We start from the raw sequence: 22033 nt of genomic DNA on the forward strand, positions 1-22033 counted from the left end.
CAACTTTTAACTTCCACGTCACTGCCAGCTCCCAGCTGAATCTGTGCTGCAGTGAGTCATACTATCAGGGTCTCTGTCTTGCTAATCTTTAAAATTAGCTAGCCTGGCAATCATAAAGCTATCCTGGGTTAGTGCCCATTTTAATTATAATAATTTTGCGATGAATTTCAAAAGGTCATCTTTCACCTAATAACTTTGGTGGAAGCTGTGTGCAACCCACCTCTTTAAAATTACAAAGGTTTGCAGTACAGTACAGTATTTTGAAGAAAGAGGTCTCTGCAATCTGTGCTTGAATTTATTTATTGATGCGATCCTGCTGATTTTAGTGTTAGACTGATTCTGTAAGTCCCCTGTACTTCCTTTGAGGAGCTTGCATCTGAGTGTTTGTCTTACACTACAGAGGGAGCTTGCATTTATATGACTCATCCAATCCAGAAAATGCTCCATTTCTAAGTTGCCGTCTTGAATATCCATGATCACTGTTGCCGTATCCTCATAAGATGTGTCATATTTTAACTAGTTTATGTTATGCTTTATTTTTACAAGAAAAAGGAACGGTCGAACTCCTTTGATATTTTCCATTTTGTACATGTATCCATGACATTTCTTTCAATCTCTTCCGTCTCCCGTTCCCTTCCCACAATTTTTCAGATCCCTGCCTTGTTGCCACTTTTCTTCGATCAAGTACGGTTTCACTTCTCTCATTCCCTCCATAACTTTCAGTGTCAGCCTCCGCTGCCAGCTCTTTTTTCCGATGCACTAAAAGATCCTCAGGAAATGGGCAGCTTTTCGCCAGCCCAAACGAATTACCAGATCAATTGGCACAAATTTATGGCAGCCATCAGTGTGTTCAAGAGCCCAGCAGCAGAGACATCTTGAGTTGTGTTTTGCCACAGATTGCCACCCAATGAACCCAAAAATAATCGTAATTGCTTGCTTTATCATGGCTTGAAAACTGAAAGAAACACAAGTACTAACTTGCTCTGTGTCATCCCGTTGTATACACTCAAATTTCTGGATTTACGATGTCGATCTGAATTAATTGTGTCCCTGCCTTTTGCCCTGACACCAGAATCAGGTTTATTATCACTGACTTATATGCTGTGAAATTTGTTGTTTTGTGGCAGCAGTACAACGCAAAGACATAAAATTACTATAAATTACAAAATAAATCACACTCCGTGTTAGAGCCCAGAACAAGATTAAGACGAGAATTATTTTTCTTTGAAAGACCTTCTCTCTATCACAGTCTTTGAATATATTCAAAGCCGAGGTGGATAGACTTTGGATATTAAGGGAAACAGGGAACATGGAACTCAGCAGCTGAGGCAGACGGTGAGCCATAATCTCACTGACAGGAGGAGAAAGCTCAAAGGTCTGCCTGTGTCTGTTAAGTTCAGCATATCTCTGTGGAGAGTAAAGGAAATGCAAGCTGAGTCGATGCGCACAGACGTCAGGTGGCAGGAGAAGGAACTGCTGGGGCAGGAGACAGCCACTGATGAGCCCATATGTTGGAGACTGCTCTGGGTCCCGGGCAGGTGATGGAGGAAAGGATCAAGCCGCAAAAAATTAAGATAATAGTCAGATACAAAATTGTGGAGCAGTAACACCCTGAACTTCACCGCTACAGTGATCACAGCAGTTTAAGGAGAACTGATATTATAGAAATAATCCTATCCTCTGGTGTAGAGGATGGGATAATTTCTGCAATAGTTGTGGAGGGTAGATCATTGGGGCTTATTTTTAAGTGGGCGTAGATACATTTTTGAAAGATAAGGAATCAAGGGTGTCAGGGAACTGGCACAGAAGAGCAGATGGCCAAGGCCAAAGTCAAAGTCAGAGTCGAGTTTATTGTCACCTGCACAAGTCCATGTGTGCACAGGTGCAATGAAAAACTTACTTGCAGCAGCATCACAGGCACATAGCATCAGATAAACAGCATTCACAAGAAAAACATAAATTAAACATAAATTGTACACAATTTTTACAAGAAAGATCATAATTAGAACAAAAACAAAGTCCATTGTAGTGCAAAGTGGTCATGGTGTTGCCATACTGTAGTGATTAGGGATGTGCCAGTTGCTTCAAGAACTGAATGGTTGAAGGGAAGTAGCTGTTCTTGAACCTTCGTTAGTTTACTGTGTATGACCTACCCCCATCTGATTTCCCAAAATGTGTCATCCGGCACATTGACTCTGTTCCTCTCTCCACAAGTGCCACCGCACCTGCTGAGTACTTCCGGCACTTTCTGGTTTTATTTCAGACTTTCAGCATTTGCTGTTTTAGCGTTCATGTTGCTGGCAAACCTTTATAATGCAGTCACAAACCTCAACACACTCACTTTATAAGAGCACACGAAATAGGAGTAGGAGTCGTCCAATTCCTCCCTGTCCCTGCTCTGTCGTTCATTGCAGTCATGGCTGACATTTTATCTCAGTCACACTTTCCTGCACTAAACCCATATCTCTTGATTGCCTTAATATCAAAAAATCAATCAATCTCTGCCTTGAAGTTACCTAGCAACTAAGCCTTCGCATCCCCCTTGAGGACGTCCAAAGATTCACTACCCTCTGGATAAGGACATTTTTTGTCACCTCTGTCCTGATTGCCTGCCCCCTTATTCTGAGACTGTGACCCATGGTTCTGGATGCCTCAGCCATGGGTAACACCAATTCTACATCCATGCTGTCAAGTCCCTAAAGAATTTTGTATGTTTCAATGAAGCCACCTCTCATTCTTCTAAACTCAAGAATGTAAAGATGCATTCTGCTTAAAGCCTTCTCAGAGGACAAACCCACCATCATAGGAATCAATCTGGTGAATCCTCTTCATGGAGTTTGCACGTTCTCCCTGTGAATGTGAGGTTCTTTTCCTACATCCCAGAGATGTGCTGGAAGGTTGATTGGCCACTGTAAGTCACCCCGAGTGTAGTTGAAAGGCAGGAGAATGAAGTGGAATTGAAGGGCATGTGAGATAGAATATGTTACTGGGAAATAAAGTGGGGCAGTGGGATTGCTCTGAGAGTTGGCATACACTTGATGGGATGAATGGCCTCATGAAATTCCCTCCACCGCAAGGTTAACTTTCCTTAGGTAGAGAGACCAGATTTGTTCACAGTTTCACCAAGGCCCTGTGTATTGGAGCAAGACATCTCTCTTCTTGAACTCAAATTTTCTTGTAATAAGGGTCTACTATTTGCTCACCTATATGGTGGCTGTAACGCACGTCAACTTTCAGTCATTTGTGAACAAGGACACCCAAGTCCCCTTGAACTACTTTTTAATCTCTTACCTTTAAAAAATATTGAGCTTTCCATGCAAGTTATTGAACTCCCCCTTTTCCACGTTATTTTCCATTTGTCTTGATGTCACCCATTCACATAAACTGTCTTTAACCTCCCGAAACCTCCTCGTATCCTGCACTGCCACTCAGCTTTGTATCTTTTGTAAACATGGAGATATTAGAGTTGGTCCCCTCATCCAAAATGTTGATGTAGGTGGTCCCAGCACCCATCCCTGCGGCAGCCAATTGTCACAGCCTCCCAACGCAAAAATAATCCGCTTGTTCCTCTCCTCTGTTTTCTGTTTGTTAACCAATCTTTTCTCCACATCAGAAGGAGGGGAGAAATCCCACATGCTCTAATTTTGTTTAATAAGCTGCATGGCACCTTAAGGAAGACCTCCCGAAAGTCCAAATGCACCATGTCCACTGGTTCTGCCTTCTCTCTGAAAAAATAGATTTGTCAAACATGACTTCCCTTTCATAAATCCATCCTATCATTCTCTAGATCCCCTGTTATTCATGGACGTATAGAACATAGAACAGTACAGCACAGGAACAGGCCCTTCAGCCCACAAAGTCTGTGCTGAACAAAATGACGAATTAAACTAAAATTTCTTCTGCCTGCACATGATCCATATCCCTCTGTTCCCTGTATATTCATGTGTCTATCTAACAGCCTCTTAAATGCTACTGTTGCATCTGCTTCCACTACTCCCCCTGACAGCCTGTCTCAGGCACCCACCACTCTCTATGTGAAAAACCTTGCCCCACATATCTCCTTTAAACTTTCCCCCTCTCATCTTAAATGCATGACCTCTAGTATTTGACATTTCTACCCAGGGGACAAAGATTCTGATGGTCTACTCTATCTGTGCCTCTCAGAATTTTATAAACTTCTATCAGGTCTCCCCTCAGCATCCAACACTCCAGAGAAAACAACCCAAATTTGTCCATCCTCTCCTTATAGCTCATACCCTCTAATCCAGGCAGCATCCTGGTGAACCTCTTCTGCACCCTCTCCAAAGCCTCTACATCCTTCCTGTAATGGGGCAACCAGAACTGCACACAAGATTCCTTCCTTGTTGATAAGTTCTAACATTTTCCCTGCTACTGAATTTTGGAAGATGACAACTAGTGCATCCATTATCTCCATAACTACTTCTTTCAAAAGCTTAGAATATAGTCACCAGGGCCTGGGGACTTATTGGATTTAAGAATAAGGGCACCAGATGAGTTTGATTTTCATTTGTTTGAAAATAAAAGACATGACTTGTTCATTTTCTTGTTATTAGTCACAAGCCAGGGAGGAATACCAAACCTGTTGGCTGTGGATTGTAGATGATGTCTGTTTTGTGGTTGTGGTCTTGTTTGCAAAGGAACAGCCACAAAACTGCTAAAAAAGCAAATTCATAAAATTTCCTGCAACATTAGTTTTGCTAAATAAGCAAAAAAACTCAGTGAGTTTAAACCATTTGGTTAATTAGTGGGTGTAACTAATTGAAGTGTGTATAAAGTATTTCTAATACACTGTTTAAAGAATGGCTGAAGAATGAGTTCAAGGAATTCTACTGGACTGGTGGAGTGGGAAAGTTGCTCGTTTCACCAAGTCTCCACATGAACCACTGATGTAATTCCAATCTCCTCCTTCCGTCCCCGAACTTGCAGGATCATTTATAAAATAATTCCTTTGCAAGAACTCTGCTGCAGTGTTTTGTGTTTGATCATTTCACTCCCTATATACAAATATTTTTCTAACCTCCAGTTTGAGTCCTTTGGGATGATCTGCAGGCACCTTTTTGCTGCAGAGAATCACTGGGACCCAATGGATTGCAGGTTTCCTTTGAGTCAGTGAATTTGTCCTGAGTCTAAACTGTTGTACAAACAGTTGGCATTCTTGCTGGATGTCTGTGAAGCATCGCATGCATCCTTTGCTGAGTTAATAAGCAATTAAAAATATTCCTTGCATGCAGAGAATTCAGTTGTTCAAAAGTTGTTGTTGAGATGTTTGTTATTGCTCCCCCCACCCCTTGTCTAGTTGTTCCCTAGATTTACTCTTCCCAGAGTGCAGAATGTGGGATTTCTACATGAATTTGTGATCAGTACAAGACTCCACATCCTTGGATTAGAACATAGAACAGTGCAGCACAGGACAGGCCCTTCGGCCCACAATGGTGTGCCAAAATAGCTAATCCCTCCTACCTACAGATTGCCCATATCCCTCCATTTTCCTCTCATTCATGTGCCCATCCGAGCCCCTCTTAAATGCCCCCAATGAATTTGCCTCCACCACCCTATTAGGCAACGCATTCCAGGCATCCACCACTCTCTCAGTAAAAAATGTCCCCTCTCGTCTGTTCTGAACCTACCCCCTCTCACCTTAAATGCATGCCCTCTGGTATTGGATTGCTCAGTAATGGGAAAAAGATATTGCTTGCCCACCCTATCTATGCCCCTCATACCTTTATACACCTCCAACAGATCACCCCTCAGCCTCCGCCGCTCCAGAGAGAAGAGCCCAAGTCTGTCCAGCCTCTCCTGATAGCACATGCCCTCTAATCCAGGCAGCATCCTGGTAAACCTCCTCTGCACCCTCTCTAAAGCCCAACATCCTTCCCATAGTGAGGTGACCAGAACTGCACGCAATGCTCTAAATGCGGCCGAACCAGAGCTCCATAGAGATGGTACTTCATTTTGACATTTTCTGTGTCAGTCCTTTTAAATACCGACTTGCACTTTGCAAGGGCACCAAGGCTGGTGACCTCTCACTGCCCTCTCATTTGTTGGATGTCCTCACAGTCTTCCCATGCTGTACACCGCTTGGTGTCATTGTACTGAGCAGGGACAGTGTACTGTAGGGCAGAAGGCAGGAGGTGACAGTGTGACAGTAGAGCAGATGGTCCATTGTTTGTGTCCCATCTCCCCAGGCATCCGTCACCGGGTTCCCGTCAGTGTAACCCACTCCGGCATTGTTCCTTTGGACCAGTGCAGAAGTTATTGAGGTGTCAGCTCAGCCACAGACCCCACATGAAAGGAAAAGTAAACAAAGACTTGCAATTCTCTTGCACCTTTCACGTCCTCCCAAAACACTTTATGGCCAATGACACATTTTTGAGATGTGTTTACTATCAGAAAGTGACTGCTAATTTATACAGAGCAAGCACCCACAGACCACTGATCATCAAACTGAAATAAAAAAAACTGCAGTTGGTGAAAACATGAAATAACAGCAGAAAATGTTGGAAACACTCAGCAGGTCAGGCAGCATCTGTGGAGAGGGAAACAGAGTGAATGTTTCAGCTTGAAGACCATCAAAGAGTCTTTGACCTGAAACATTCACTCTGTTTCTCTTTGTCAAGGTGCTGCCTGACCTGCTGGGTATTTCCAGCATGTTGGTTGGAGGATTAAAATAGAACCAGACACCAGAGAGAACTTCCCCCACATTCCTTCAAAAGAGTGTCGTGGGAGATCGACATAGGACCCATTTCTGTCAGCAACAACTCAAAAACAAGGAGGCAGAGATTTGAAGTAACTGGTGGAAGGATGAGAGAGGAGATAAGGAAATATTGTTCCACAAACGCTGATGGGCACCTGGAGCTCTCTGCCTGGTGAGGGTGTTTGCCTTTCCCACAGATGCCCTCATCACATTTAAACAGTGTTTGGATCTATACTTGGAGCCATGACCTGCAGCTTACAGGGCACAGTGCTGGAAGGTGGGATCGCTCTGGGAGTCTCTCTCAAATGGCTGAGCAATTCTACGTTATAAATATTTCAATGATTCTATGATCTTTTATGACCACGTAAAGGACAGAAAGGGGCTACAGTTTCATTGTGAAGACAGTGAGGCAATTACCTAACACTAAACTGTGCCCTTGGGAGATGACAGATGTGGCCAGATGTTCCCCAGGTGTGAGTAGATCACTGAATTCACACTGAGTTGATGTTGGAAGCTGCGTCTTCAGTCGGAGCTGTCTGGGGCTGGTCAGTCATCAACTTTGAGACAAATTACTTATCTGACTGATTCATCTCTGGGTGGGCTGCTGCCTGTATAGGAGGTATGAAACCCAGCAACAGCAAATGATCTTATCTTCCCATTGACTTCAGAAAACAAATCTATCACTGTTCAAGGATGTGATTCAGGACTGGACTAATAATCTGAAGACGCAAGTTGGAGTCCCACCATAGTAGCTGGGAATTTAAGCACAGTTAATTGAATAAATCTGGGATAAACAGCTCAGCTCAGCACTGGTGGTCACGGACTGTTGTAAAACCCCATCTGGTTCACTGAAGTCCTTTAGTGGAAACATTTTGTGTCCATTTCTGTTCTAGCAGATTGTGACTCCAGACTGTGATTAACTCTTCCCTGTCCTCCAAAACTGCACAGCAGAGCTCTTGGTTCAAGGGCACTTATGGAAGGGCAATAAATGTCACAAAATGTCTTGAAGATCTCTATTCCTAACCACGTTACCTAAGAAACACACAGTGAAATGCATCTTTTGTGTAGCGTGTTCTGGGGGCAGCCCACAAGCATCGCCACGCTTCCGGCGCCAACATAGCACGCCCACAACTTCCTAACCCGTACGTCTTTGAAATGTGGGAGGAAACTGGAGCACCCGGCGGAAACCCACATAGTCACGGGGAGAACGTACAAACTGCTTACAGACAGCAGCCGGAATTGAATCCTGGTCACTGGTGCTGTAATAATGTTATGCTAACTGCTACACTACTGTGCCTGCCTCAGGTAGTAAGCAGAGGAATAACCCCACTTTCTGAATATTTTTCTTCAAGACTGCAACTCCAATCCTGGCAAAATCCTATCGAATCTGTGTTGCAGCTTTATTTTAGTGCATTGTTTGTGTAAGAGAGTGCCACCAAGTTTTGCCTGTGTCCCTACCATTGTGTTTCTGTGCAGTGAATTTTTTTTTTCAGTCAGATGGGAATCTCTACCCCCACTTTTCAGTACCTCCAGCAGATCAAATCAGCCAAGGCTGAACATCACTTGGAGCTCTTGGGCCCAGCTTTTCCTCAGCAGATGTCTCTGGAATTGCCAAGCGTTCCCAGATAGACTGCAGTAAATGCGACCTTCGTCTCTGTGAAGCCCTCTCCAGTGCCACACAGCTGTTCAGAGAGAGCCAGTCAGCATCCCTCAACCTTATCGAGCTTTGGCTCTCAAGAGACCATCCTACTTCTGAAACAACTCTTGGGATGTCTGAGACCCTCATCCCCCAAGTTAAGTTAGAGTGCAAGTTGGCAGCAGTTTCCTCTTCCATGGTCTCCCTTTAAGGGATATATTTGAGCCAGTGCTTGTGTGAAAGGTGACTTGTGTTTTGATAGCACCTTTCACAACGTGGGATGTCCCACAGTGCCTTATAACCAGTGGAGTGCTTTTGAAATGTAGTCTCCGCTGTAATGTAGGAAATGTTTAGTGAGAATATACACACCACAAACAATAATGTCCAGGTGTTGTATGAGAGATACATACTGGCCAGAAGGTGAGGGATCTCACCAGTCAGTGACAAGACCTCTGACAGTGTGACTGTTCCTCAGTACCCCAGTGCAGTGACAACTTAGTGCTCCACAACCTTAATGAAATGACCTTGCTGACCCGGAGGGGAGAGAGGCACACATTGCCTCACACTGCTGTGACGTGTGTGGGAGAGGGAAACCATAGCTCACTGCAATTACAGCTGTTAGTCATCCAGGAAAGGAAATAAGAATCGGTTTGACAATGGTTGAATCATCTAGAAACTAAGTTCCATAGCGGCTTGCTGTAGTTCATTCTGCACGAGCTACTGCTTCACTGATGGTAAGTAGAAACACTCAAGTGTGCTTCAAGTAGCTTTGCTATGTATTTAGTTGTCTTTATTTAATTGGTGTTGAGCTTCACAGACCTCACTGATCTACTCAATGGATATTCCATCTTCGGTGTGGATATTCCTCTCCAACGGATATTCCTCTTGTGCTTCCTACTCTCCAAGAGGGACAAGCCCTCTTCATTCCAAGGGGCAGGTGGACAGCTGCTGTTTCCAGGGTCACCAGCAGAGGGTGAGGGAGAGCAACCCCTCTGTTCCATTCTCTGCACCCGACCACTGTCAGGGAGCTCTGGCACACAGTGTGGGGAACTTGTATCTGCATTGCCTCCTGGGTGGGAGGAGTAAAGTTCCTCATCAACTGTTTTCCTCAAAGTTCCTTTACAATTTTTCTACAAGTAGCAAAAATAATCCACATAGATTAATGCCGCAATTTATGACATTGCCCCATCACTGTGGGAAGAGTGGACATCACGGGCCCTGAAATCAATGGCAAGCGAGTGAGACCACAGGTAGAGAGGGGGGGTGGGGGAGGAAAGGAGTCTTCCCTGGGGGAGTGGGGAGATATTGTGGGTGGGTGCAGGAGGCAAGAAGGATGGCCAGGGGAAGCTGAGAAGAGGGCTGGTTGGGGTCTGTGGTGGAGTAGGGGAGAGTTGAGGATGGGACACGGAGGATCTGCATGGTAAAGGGTAACCACTGAAGGGATTTGGTGGGGAGGTAGGTGGTGGCTGGTGATGGAGGGGAGCTTGAGGGGCTGCTTGGAGGGTGTGTGGTGCAGGTGTGTTGGAAGAACCCTCACTGCTGGCCCCACCACATCTCCACCCCATAGGTTCTGGGCTTCACATTTAAATTGCTTCTAAACACCAATTAACATGTGTCAACCCACTGTCCAACCTGGGTGTCTGTAGCGTTTATATCACATTCAGTCTGCCCTGGACCTGCTTATGACTGACTGAGTGACAGGTAACAGTTTAAGTGGGAGGGTGTTGGGACAGGAAGGGAACCTTCCCCATAGAAAGCTAGAATCGAGAGCAAGTCTGGGTAGTATTCTGTTGTAAATAAAGCTCAAAATAAATCTTTCAAACTAAAAGGAATAAATGATTGTTTTGGAGAGCGTTGTGTAATAACAGGTATTCTCCTTCTGGAGGGGGGGGTCTCCACTTGTAGCAGAAAGTTATACTGATGCATATCCCCTCAGACCACTGAGGTAACATGATCGCAATTAAAGAAAAGACATTTGATTCCTGCTGCAGAATGTTTCCGAGGGAAACGATCATATCCACACCTACAGAATTTATTGTGTGGCAGTATTGACAGCACTAGTTCTCACTGGTGTATTTTTAGTTCCAACATTTAAAGCCCATGAATGACCTCTCTCCTTTCCAGGGAACCTTTCTCCTGCCTCTGCTAAATCAGTGGAATGAGATGTTTCCAAGAAAAGAATGAATCATTTTTAAGCCAATTCCCTCACAGTGTTATTCTGAAGGCCGAGGAGTTTCTGACAGGCATGCTGATCTGCCGATGCCATTTATCTCTGCGGCTGGATATGCATGTTGGACGATACACACGTGAAAGCTCATTATCTGGCCATTCCCATCTCACTGTGTAGGGCAGCAGGTAGTGCTGCTGCCTCAGCTCCAGGGACTCGGGAGGTCAATCCTGACCTCTGGTGCTGTCTACGTGGAGTTTGCATGTTCACAAATACTTCATTGACTACATAATGGAAGTCATGTGTTGTACTTGTTACTGTAAGCACCAGGTCTTTTTTAAACACGTCAGGCTGATGCAGAGCGGGAGGATGTTCTAGATGGGGGAAGAGGGTGTTGTGGGCAGGGAAGACGGGTGTTGTGAGCAGGGAAGAGGGGTGTTGTGGGCAGGGGAGAGGGGTGTTGTGGGCAGGGGAGAGGGGTGTTGTGAGCGGGGAAGACAGGTGTTGTAGGCAGGGGAGAGGGGTGTTGTGGGCAGGGGAGGGGTGTTGTAGGCAGGGGAGAGGGGTGTTGTGGGCAGGGGAGAGGGGTGTTGTAGGCAGGGGAGAGGGGTGTTGTGAGCAGGGAAGAGGGGTGTTGTAGACAGGGGAGAGGGGTGTTGTGGGCAGGGGAGAGGGGTGTTGTAAGCAGGGGAGAGGGGTGTTGTGGGCAGGGGAGAGGGGTGTTGTAGGCAGGGAAGACGGGTGTTGTGAGCAGGGAAGAGGGGTGTTGTAGGCAGGGGAGAAGGGTGTTGTGAGCAGGGAAGAGGAGTGTTGTGGGCAGGGAAGACGGGTGTTGTGAGCAGGGAAGAGGGGTGTTGTAGGCAGGGGAGAGGGGTGTTGTGAGCAGGGAAGAGGGGTGTTGTAGGCAGGGGAGAGGGGTGTTGTGAGCAGGGAAGAGGAGTGTTGTGGGCAGGGAAGACGGGTGTTGTGAGCAGGGAAGAGGGGTGGTGTAGGCAGGGAAGACGGGTGTTGTGAGCAGGGAAGAGGGGTGTTGTAGGCAGGGGAGAGGGGTGTTGTGAGCAGGGAAGAGGAGTGTTGTAGGCAGGGAAGACGGGTGTTGTGAGCAGGGAAGAGGGGTGTTGTAGGCAGGGAAGACGGGTGTTGTGAGCAGGGAAGAGGGGTGTTGTAGGCAGGGGAGAAGGGTGTTGTGAGCAGGGAAGAGGAGTGTTGTGGGCAGGGAAGACGGGTGTTGTGAGCAGGGAAGAGGGGTGTTGTAGGCAGGGGAGAGGGGTGTTGTGAGCAGGGAAGAGGGGTGTTGTAGGCAGGGGAGAGGGGTGTTGTGAGCAGGGAAGAGGAGTGTTGTGGGCAGGGAAGACGGGTGTTGTGAGCAGGGAAGAGGGGTGTTGTAGGCAGGGGAGAGGGGTGTTGTGAGCAGGGAAGAGGAGTGTTGTGGGCAGGGGAGAGGGGTGTTGTGAGCGGGGAAGACAGGTGTTGTAGGCAGGGGAGAGGGGTGTTGTGGGCAGGGGAGGGGTGTTGTGGGCAGGGGAGGGGTGTTGTAGGCAGGGGAGAGGGGTGTTGTGAGCAGGGAAGAGTGGTGTTGTGAGCAGGGAAGACAGGTGTTGTAGGCAGGGGAGAGGGGTGTTGTGGGCAGGGGAGGGGTGTTGTAGGCAGGGGAGAGGGGTGTTGTGAGCAGGGAAGAGGGGTGTTGTGAGTGGGGAAGACAGGTGTTGTAGGCAGGGGAGAGGAGTGTTGTGAGCAGGGAAGAGGGGTGTTGTAGGCAGGGGAGAGGGGTGTTGTGGGCAGGGGAGAGGGGTGTTGTGGGCAGGGGAGAGGGGTGTTGTAGGCAGGGAAGACGGGTGTTGTGAGCAGGGGAGAGGGGTGTTGTAGGCAGGGGAGAAGGGTGTTGTGAGCAGGGAAGAGGAGTGTTGTGGGCAGGGAAGACGGGTGTTGTGAGCAGGGAAGAGGGGTGTTGTAGGCAGGGGAGAGGGGTGTTGTGAGCAGGGAAGAGGGGTGTTGTAGGCAGGGGAGAGGGGTGTTGTGAGCAGGGAAGAGGAGTGTTGTGGGCAGGGAAGACGGGTGTTGTGAGCAGGGAAGAGGGGTGTTGTAGGCAGGGAAGACGGGTGTTGTGAGCAGGGAAGAGGGGTGTTGTAGGCAGGGGAGAGGGGTGTTGTGAGCAGGGAAGAGGAGTGTTGTAGGCAGGGAAGACGGGTGTTGTGAGCAGGGAAGAGGGGTGTTGTAGGCAGGGGAGAAGGGTGTTGTGAGCAGGGAAGAGGAGTGTTGTGGGCAGGGAAGACGGGTGTTGTGAGCAGGGAAGAGGGGTGTTGTAGGCAGGGGAGAGGGGTGTTGTGAGCAGGGAAGAGGGGTGTTGTAGGCAGGGGAGAGGGGTGTTGTGAGCAGGGAAGAGGGGTGTTGTAGGCAGGGGAGAGGGGTGTTGTGAGCAGGGAAGAGGAGTGTTGTGGGCAGGGGAGAGGGGTGTTGTGAGCGGGGAAGAGGGGTGTTGTAGGCAGGGGAGAGGGGTGTTGTGAGCAGGGAAGAGGAGTGTTGTGGGCAGGGGAGAGGGGTGTTGTGAGCGGGGAAGACAGGTGTTGTAGGCAGGGGAGAGGGGTGTTGTGGGCAGGGGAGGGGTGTTGTAGGCAGGGGAGAGGGGTGTTGTGAGCAGGGAAGAGTGGTGTTGTGAGCAGGGAAGAGGGGTGTTGTGGGCAGGGGAGAGGGGTGTTGTGGGCAGGGAAGAGGGGTGTTGTAGGCAGGGGAGAGGGGTGTTGTGAGCGGGGAAGACAGGTGTTGTGAGCAGAAGATCCCCAGCTGATGATGGCTTCGGCATGAACTTCTTCAGATCTGCCCTTTCATCCACTCCTCCATGTTGGGGACTGGTAAAATGATCATCAAAATCTGGGCATTGTAAAATATATTTATTGTGATAGGATTGAAGAAATTGTGTTGTAGATGGCAGCCATTTCCCACGTTGCAGACTCCTGGACTGGATCCTCTGCTCTAATCTTTCCTCTTCTTTTCTCCATGTGTTTTGTGTTTGCAACAGCTTCAAAACCACTTGAAGTGATTCATGAACAACTGTTCATCCATGTAAAAATAAAATTGAACTTTCCCTCTGTGCTCTGGCTATCAGTTGTAAATTCCTGGTCCCTTGTTTCTGATTCCTTCCCCTTGATTTTATTCATATTTAGGATGTGAGCATCGCTGACAAGGACAGTATTTATTACCTGTTCCCAGTGGTCGATGAGAAGGAGGTGGTGAGCCGCCACCTTGAACCACTGCCGTCCTTCAGTGAAGGTGCTCCCTCTGTGCTGTGAGGATGGAGTGAGACCCTCCCCACAGCACAGAGGGATTTAGACCCAGCGATGACGAAAGACTACTTATGTGTTTCTAAGTCAGGGTTGTGTACGGCTTGCAGGGGAACGTGCAGGTGGTGTCCCCATGCATCTGCTGTCCGTGTTCCCTTTTGGTGGTGCAGAGGTCACAGGTCTGGGAGGTGCTGTGGGCATAGCCCGGGTGAGTATCTGCAGTGCATTTTGCAGATGGTATACACTAATGTCTGTGGTGAATGAGAGGTCCGTCAGCTTTGTCCTGGATGATGTACAGCTTCTGGAGTGTTATAGTCACACAGCACGGACACATGTCGGTGTCGTAAAAGCAGCAAAGCAATGAAAACAATAACCAAATGTAATGTTTTAGAGTCATAGATTCATAGAATGGGTCCATACTGACCAAGATTCCCATCTAAGCTAGTCCCAATTGCCAACATTTGGCCCATATTCCTCTAAATCTTTCCCATCCATGTACCTGTCCAAGTGCCTTTTAGATGTGGTTAATGAACCTGCCTCAACCACTTCCTCTGGTAGCTCTTTCCATATACGGACCACTCTCTGGGTGAAAAAGTTGTACCTCAGGTTCCTATTAAATCTCCCCCTCTCACCCCAAGCCTATGTCATCTAGTTCTTGATTCCACAACCCTGGGAAAAAGACTGAGTGCATTCACTCCGTCTATGCCCCTCATCACCTGCAGTTACCCAGGCAGGTCGAGGTCATTTCCATCATGTCCCTGACTTGTTCCTTGTGGCTGGTGGAAAGTCTTTGTGGATAAGGAGGCAAATCACTTGCTGCAGGATACCCAGATTCCCAGATACCAATCTACCAACATGGCTGTAACACGTATGTGGATGATCTAGTTAAATGTCTGTTCCTTATGACATCCACAGTATTGACTTTGATCACGCTTGCTGTGCAGTGGAAGCACACAACAGCAAGAACATGGGAGGGAGTAATAAAACAGCAGTGTGACGAGGCAAGGTAACCCTCAGCCCCAATCCCAGGAACTTCCTCCAGTTTTGGCCTCTTGCACGTCCAAACTCTGGATTAAAAACAAAGAAATGCTGGAAACACTAATCAGGTCAGGCAGCACTTGCGGAAAGACAGAGTTAATGTTTATGGGAGCACATTGTTCACTGCTGTGTCTCCTTTGAAGAGTAATTAATTAGATAGACACATGAACATACAGGGAGTGGAGGGATGTGGACCATGTGCAGGCAGAAGAGATTTAGTTTAATTTGGCATTGTGTTCAGCATGGACATGGTGGGCCGAAGGGCCTGTTCCTGTGCTGTACCGTTCTATGTCTTGGAGCAAAGGAAGCTGAGGGGTGACGTTATAGAGGTGTATAAAATCATATGTGGCATAGATAAGATGGATATTCACAGTCTTTTTCCCAGGAGAGGGGAGTCTAAAACTAGAGGGCTTGGGTTTAAGGTGAGAGGGGAAAGATTTAAGGGGGACCTGAGGGACAAGTTTTCCACACAGAAGGTGGTGGGTGTGTGGAACGAGCTGCCAGAGGAAGCAGTAGCGGCGGGTACAATTGCAGCATAGACATGGAGATGAAAGGTTTAGAGGGATACAGGCCTATTGGGACTATTTCAGGAAGGAACCTTGGTCAGCATGGACGGGTTGGGCCAAAGGGCCTGTTTCCATGCTGTATAACTCTCTGACTCTATGGGCATAAGGATGACCTGGAGCAGTAAAAGATGCTACGGAATGCAGATGGACGCAGATGCAGGGTTTTAATTCCAACCCTTCACTCATTGGTAAAAGCCATTTAAGGTTGTGTAGTGGAAGGTCCCGTCTCTGAGCTGAACCATGGAGACAGAGAGCAGCGTTCACACAGAGGAGGAGGAGCCAGACCAGGTCCCAACCTTATCCTGGTCAGGGTCACTCTGCCATGATTCTCCTCACTGTCTCAATGTTAATAAGGCAGATGCCAGCTGGGTTCTTTGTGTGATGGCAATCTTGCAGTCTCTGTTGAAAGTGCATGGTGCCTGGGTGTCAGGCTCTGATGCTGCTCTTGTCTGAGTAATTTACTGGCACGCATGTTGTGGGTCCAAAAATAGATGAGGGTGAAGCGTTGACTTGAGCTGTGTCTCAGCAAATAATTAGCGACTTTTGGAAGAGCAAGAACAAAAGGGGCCAAACTGACTGGTCTGGAGGGAAAGGCACAGAAGGAGGTCACTCATTCCCTCTCACCCGTCCCATCGTTCTGCTGGATGGCGGCTGCCTGGATACTCAGGCCCCATATGCTCCCACATCTTGCTCTATATCCCTTGATATATTTAAAGACTGAACACAGATCTATTCATCTCTTAATTGTGAAGCAATTAGCCTTTGAATGACCTCATGGCTTACCTCATCCAGAGTAACTCCTGAGAGGGAGTTATTCTTTGCTATTGAAGGATGTGGCTCGATTTAAACAGAGTGCCACATTTGGAGCAGCTGGTCTTTCTAAGAGATGTGCACAGACTACATTCAATGTGCAGCGGTGGGGTAACAGAAGGTGGATTGATTGGGACACTTGTTTGCAAGATTGATAGGTCAGCCAATCTCCTTCAATACTGACAACTTTTCATTTAACTTCGGACAGATTGAAAGTTATGCCAAAGGTTTGTGGTTTCTATGTATTTCATAAAATAAAATGCCAAGGGAACGTAATTATAAATGAACTTATGCAGGATCTGATTTAGCCCAGTGCTAAGGGTAAGTCAAGTTTAGATTTGCTCAGACTCTGAAAATGCAAGCTGATCGTTATTTTGGAGTTAATCCCCGTTAAGCCACTGAGTGTGTGATTCAGCCAATGTTGGTGCACCTGAAGTTTCCATCTGGCATGGGATGAGATTCAGCGGGAAGATTAATCAGCAGTGTTATGATTTGAGCTCAGTGAGGGCCCTGGCTCTCCACAACGCTTGCCTTGGGAAACTGCCATTTAATTAAAAGCTCAGTTTCCCCCAGTGAGTGTTTACATAAGAAGGTACAAGGCAGGAGCAGGAGTAATGCACATGACCCTTCCAGCCTTTACAGCCTTTGGCAGCCTCAGCACGCTCTTCCAGCTTGATTCCTGTGTTCTCTGATTCTCCAGAATTCCAAACATGTATTGATCCCAGCTTTGAATGAACTTGACGACTGAATTCCTGCACTTACTGAAGAAACTCCTGTTGTTCTAGGTCCTCAGTGTCCGGCCCATGCCATTGGGCGCCGGGACAAAATCTTCCAGTCAAAACCCTGCTACTGCTTGCAGCTGCTTTCTCGTTACGGATGTCGAACATTGTCAGTTTAATCGAACCTTCCTGTCGATCGCAGAATGTCAGCAGAATATGGTTTTGTTTTTTTTCTGCTTTCTATAACAGGAATTATAGAGTAATACAGCACAGAAACAGGCCCTTCAGCTCAACTCATCCATGCTGACTAAGATCCCCATCAAAACTCATTCCATTTGACCAAATTTTGCCCATATCCATCTAATCCTTTCCTTTCCATGTCCCTGTCCAACTGCCTTTTGAATGCTTTTCATTATACCTGCCTCAACCACTTCCTCTGGCAGCTGATTCCATATATAGACCACCCTCTGCATGAAGAAGTTGCCCCTCAGATCCCTTTTAAATCTTTCCCCTTTTACCCTAAATCTATGCCTCTAGTTTTTGATTTCCCCAACCTTGGGAAAAATGACAGTGTGCATTCACCCTGTCTATGCCCCTCATGATTTTGTACACCTCTGTTAGGTCACCTTTCAGTCTCCTACGCTCCAAGGAATAAAGTCCGAACCTGCCCAACCTCTCCCTATATCTCAGGCCCTCGAGTCCTGGCAACATCCTCATAAATCTTCTCTTATTTCAGTGCAATGCAATAAATGAATGTTTATGAGAGCCCAATGGATTCATGGTGCAATGGTAGGCTGTACACATCCTGAATTAAACTGTCTTCTGTTCAGCAATATCAAAGCTTCCACTTTCATCAAGATTAAAGCTAGTAACAACAACAACTTGCATTTATATAGCACCTTGTAAGTATCAAAACATCTCAAGGTGATTATCAAACAAAACCTGATGCCAACCATTTTGTTGACCAAAACCAGGTGACCAAAATCTTGGCTGATGCCGTTTGTTTCAAAGAGCATCTAAAAGAAGGGTAGAGAGGTGGGGAGTTGAGGAAGGGAGTGCAGCAAACAAAGAAAACTGCAGATGCTGGAAATCTGAAATAAAAACAAAGTGCTGGAAAACCTCAGCAGGTCAGGCAGCATCTGTGGAAAGGGAAAGAGATGTTGGAGGGTTGTGGGACTGGGGGAGGTTCTGGAGATGGGGAGGGGTGAGTTCATGGAGGGATTTGTAAACAAGGATGAGCAAGTCAGGAGGCATAGGGGTGATGGCTTGGTGCAAAGCTTAAAGTGAGGTGGGGTCAGAAGGGAGCCTTTGGAACCTTCCATGTGAGGTTGGCTTTGTTACTGAAGTAAATTCACCAACAAACCTTCACCTCCTTGAGCTCATGGTATCCAAACCTCCCCACAGAAAGAAGTAGGGAAAAATAGAACAGTTGTTCAAGAACAAAACCTCTTTGGCCTCAAGTATATTTGATAAAGGTAAGGCTGCTCTCTCTGAGCCCAACGTCCAATTCTGAGATGTATGACCACAGTATCCCCACAGGTGGTGGCTCCTCCCAGCTTCCAAAATGGTTGGCATCAGGTTTTGTTTGATAATCACCTTGAGATGCTTTGATACTTACAAGGTGCTATATAAATGCAAGTTGTTGTTGTTACTAGCTTTAATCTTTGATGCCTTTATACAGACTTGAGCACAAAAATCTCAGATGCCAATACTGAGGGAGTGCTGCATTGTCAGGGACGCTAATGAGTTAAACAGAGGCTGTCTCTGCAAGAGTGTTATCCCCAGCATCCTGGGAAAAACTCATCCCTTTATCAGTGATTTTGGAAACTGGTGGTCAGGACATTTTGACCTTGGTGTTTGACGGAATTGTGGTTTGCAAATCGGCCACCACACTTCCTACATTACAGCAAATGTACTTACTCAGCTGTAGAATGTTTCAGCTATCCCAAAGTTACATAAAATGCTTTAAAAATACAATCCCAATGCTTTGTCATCTAACTACTCTGTCCAGCTGCCAGCAGACGGTGACCTTGTCTCATCAACTGAATATCTTCTGTGCATGGTCATTATCCCAAAACTTTTTCGTAAGCCAGTAATGTGTGGTGGGATTCAAGTATCCTGGCAGAGGAATCATAGAGTTATGCAACGTGCAAGCAGAATGTGCAGCCCACCTGGTCCACACCAACCATCAAGCACCCAATTATACCGACCATTTTATTCTCCCCACAATCCCTCAACTCCCCCCAGATTCTACCACTAACCTACACTGGGGGCCATTTACAGCAGCCAATTAACCTACTGACCCACACATCCTTGAGATGGGGAAGGAAACTGTAGCCCCCAGAGGAAACCCACATGGTAGCAGGGAGAACATGCAAACTCCACATAGACAGCACCGGAGGTCAGGATTGAACCAGGGTCTAGTGCAGTAAGAGGCAACACTTTCTAATGAAAGGTTGGTACTTCCTCAGCTCCATTCAAGTAAGTGCCCGCAAGCCAACAGCACAATGTTACAACGTGAAAAACACAGCCGCCATTTTTTGCACAGCAAGCTCCCACAAATAGTGACATGACCAAGGGCAATCTTAAGTTCAAGATGACTTTCAGATCCAATCCAGGGAAAATAGATTAATACCAGCAACAAAGTACTTTGGAGAATTATGCCGATATTAATAGATCTATTTACTTCACAATTGATTAGCAAGAACATCTTAAAGATCTTGGTTTGGAGGGAATGGGGATGATCTGATTTGATTGGGCAGTGGCCTGTGTGAGTTCGATGGACATAAGTAGCCATTCTTCAGTTGTTTCTCTGGTGAACTTTGGATCCAACTTCACAACATCTGATTCCTGGATATTGGCTCGATACACATTTGGCCAAATTAAACCTAAGAGTTAAAAACAGCAAATTGATTCTCAAAGAACCATGAAAATAAAACATTGGGAGCTGTGCAATTTCTCTGTTTGCTGTGAATGTAGTAAACAGCGCGTCTGTTTTTGGATGCAGTTAAACATAGAACATAGAACACTACAGCACAGTACAGGCCCTTCGGCCCACAATGTTGTGCTGACATTTTATCCTGCTCTAATATCTATCTAACCCTTCCCTCCCACATAGCCCCCTACTTTTCTATCATTCATGTGGTTATCTAAGAGGCTCTTAAATGTCCCTAATGCATCCGCCCCCAGTCATCGGAAACAGTTTGCATTTCCACTAAGGCTCAAGTCACAGGACATCTTTTGACCGTGCTTTGACTGAAATAAATTGCTTCTCCTTCTTTGCTAACTGTAGCACATCAGAAAACTGTAGAGCTGAGGTAGTGAGTAAAATATTATCAAACTCTTTGAACTGCAAGTTTACCTAAAATTATTGGGGAACTCTTTGCAGAGGAATAAACTTGCGCTAACAAGTGCGGGAAGTCACTTTAGACAAGGATTCAGAGATGAAGGCCTGGTGAATAAGGACAGGATGCCCAACATGTTCTACAGCTGAGGAACTACATCTGGAGGGCAATCACTGCAGTAACGGAGGAAAGGCAGCGGACAATTTGCGCCCCACAACTCCACCAGAGACAAGGACTAACGGTGCAAATGAAGCACTGGGTTTGGGTGTCTTGGTTATAGATGTGCCGAACTTTGTCAGGGGGATTATTGTTTGTGGAGGAGCATCTAAGTGCATGAACCATGAAGTGGGAAGGGGTGGACTGCAGCTGGCTGCTGGAATGGGCAGGCGTGTGGGAGCTGAAGTTTAATGCAGCAAAATGTAAAATGTGAGGTGATGCATTTTGGTGGGAAGGGAGTATAAAATGAAGGATACTGTCCTAAAAAGTGTGTGCAGGAGCAGAGAGAGCAGGAAGTGTGAGTGCATAAATCTGTAAAGGTGGCCGGGCAGGTTGACAAAGGGTTTAATAATGCATGGAGACACCAGAGACCGCAGATGCTGGAATCTGGAGCAAAAAACAAACTGCTGGAGGAACTCAGTGGCTCAGGTGGAATCTGTGGAGCGAAACGGACAGTCGACATATTAGGTCGAGACCTTTCATCTGGAATGAAAGATAGAGGGGAGAGAGCCAGGGTAAAGGGGAAAGGGAAGGGGTAGAGCAAGAGCTGACAGGCAATAGATGGATCCAGTGAGGAGAGTGGAAATAATGAGGTGATAGGTGGAAGCAACAAAGGGCTGCAGATGAGGGAATCTGATGGGAAAGGAAGGTGGAGCCTGGAATCTTAATAAGGCATAACGTCTGGGCTTTATCAGTAGTGGCACGGAGCGTAAAAGCAGGGAAGTTGTGCTGAACACTGGTCCGGCCTCGGATGGAGGATGACATTCTGTTCTGGTCGCCACATTATCGGAATGATGTGGTGACATTGGAGAAGGTCTAGGGAAGAAATACTGGAATGGTTCTTGGGATGCGGGATTACAGATACAGGGATAGACTGGAGAGTCTGGAACTGTTTCCTTTGGAGAAGAGAAGGCTGAGGAAAGATTTGATGGAAGTATATAAAATGGTGAGCGATCTGGACAGTGGGAGGCTGTTCCCATTGGTGGAGAGGTCAGGGACTAGAAGTCATAGGTACCAAATGAAGGGGAGAAGAATTAAGAGTGACATGAAACAACCTTTAGGCAGCATGTGGCTGCAGTCTGGAATGTACTGCCTGCAGATGTGGTGGAGGCAGGTTCCTCTGTGACCTTCAGGAGGCAACTGGATAAATTACATGGTGCAGAAAAAAATTACAAGGAGAAAAGGTCAGAGGGTGGAACTGGAGAGTTCTGGTCAAGAGCTGGGATGGACACAGTGGGCCAAATGGTCTCCTTTTGTGCTGTAACCCATCTATTGTTCTGTGATTCAATAAATCAAGTTGTAAAAAGCTGAGACCTTGTGCAGTCCCACTGCCTACAGGCAGCCAACTGGGAAAACAACCGTACACGCCTGTGTCCTGCTTTCTGTTCTTAACCCAACCTCCATCTTCATTAATGTAGTAAACATGGAAATAGAAAGTAGGAGCTGGAGAAGGCCATTCTGTCCTCTGGCCCTGTTCTACCATGTAATATGATCATGGCTGAGCACCCACTCCGGCACCCTGCCCCCACCTTCTCCCCACATCC

General features: G+C 46.8%; 1 protein-coding gene across 11 annotated transcripts in view; it reads left to right on the forward strand.

The window, feature by feature from the left end:
* Positions 1 to 22033, forward strand: part of LOC127581677 (tyrosine-protein kinase Fyn-like) — a 261877-nt gene that overhangs the window by 168200 nt on the left and 71644 nt on the right. The window contains exon 1 of one of the 11 annotated variants that reach the window (XM_052036291.1): positions 8996 to 9085. The exons of the other annotated variants lie outside the window; for them this stretch is intronic. The gene's annotated coding sequence lies outside the window, so the exon portion shown is untranslated. Of the gene's footprint in view, positions 1 to 8995; positions 9086 to 22033 lie in introns of those variants that run through there. 11 annotated transcript variants of the gene reach the window in all.

The sequence above is a fragment of the Pristis pectinata genome, chromosome 22 (genome assembly GCF_009764475.1).
Source record: "Pristis pectinata isolate sPriPec2 chromosome 22, sPriPec2.1.pri, whole genome shotgun sequence".
Taxonomy (NCBI): Eukaryota; Metazoa; Chordata; class Chondrichthyes; order Rhinopristiformes; family Pristidae; genus Pristis; species Pristis pectinata.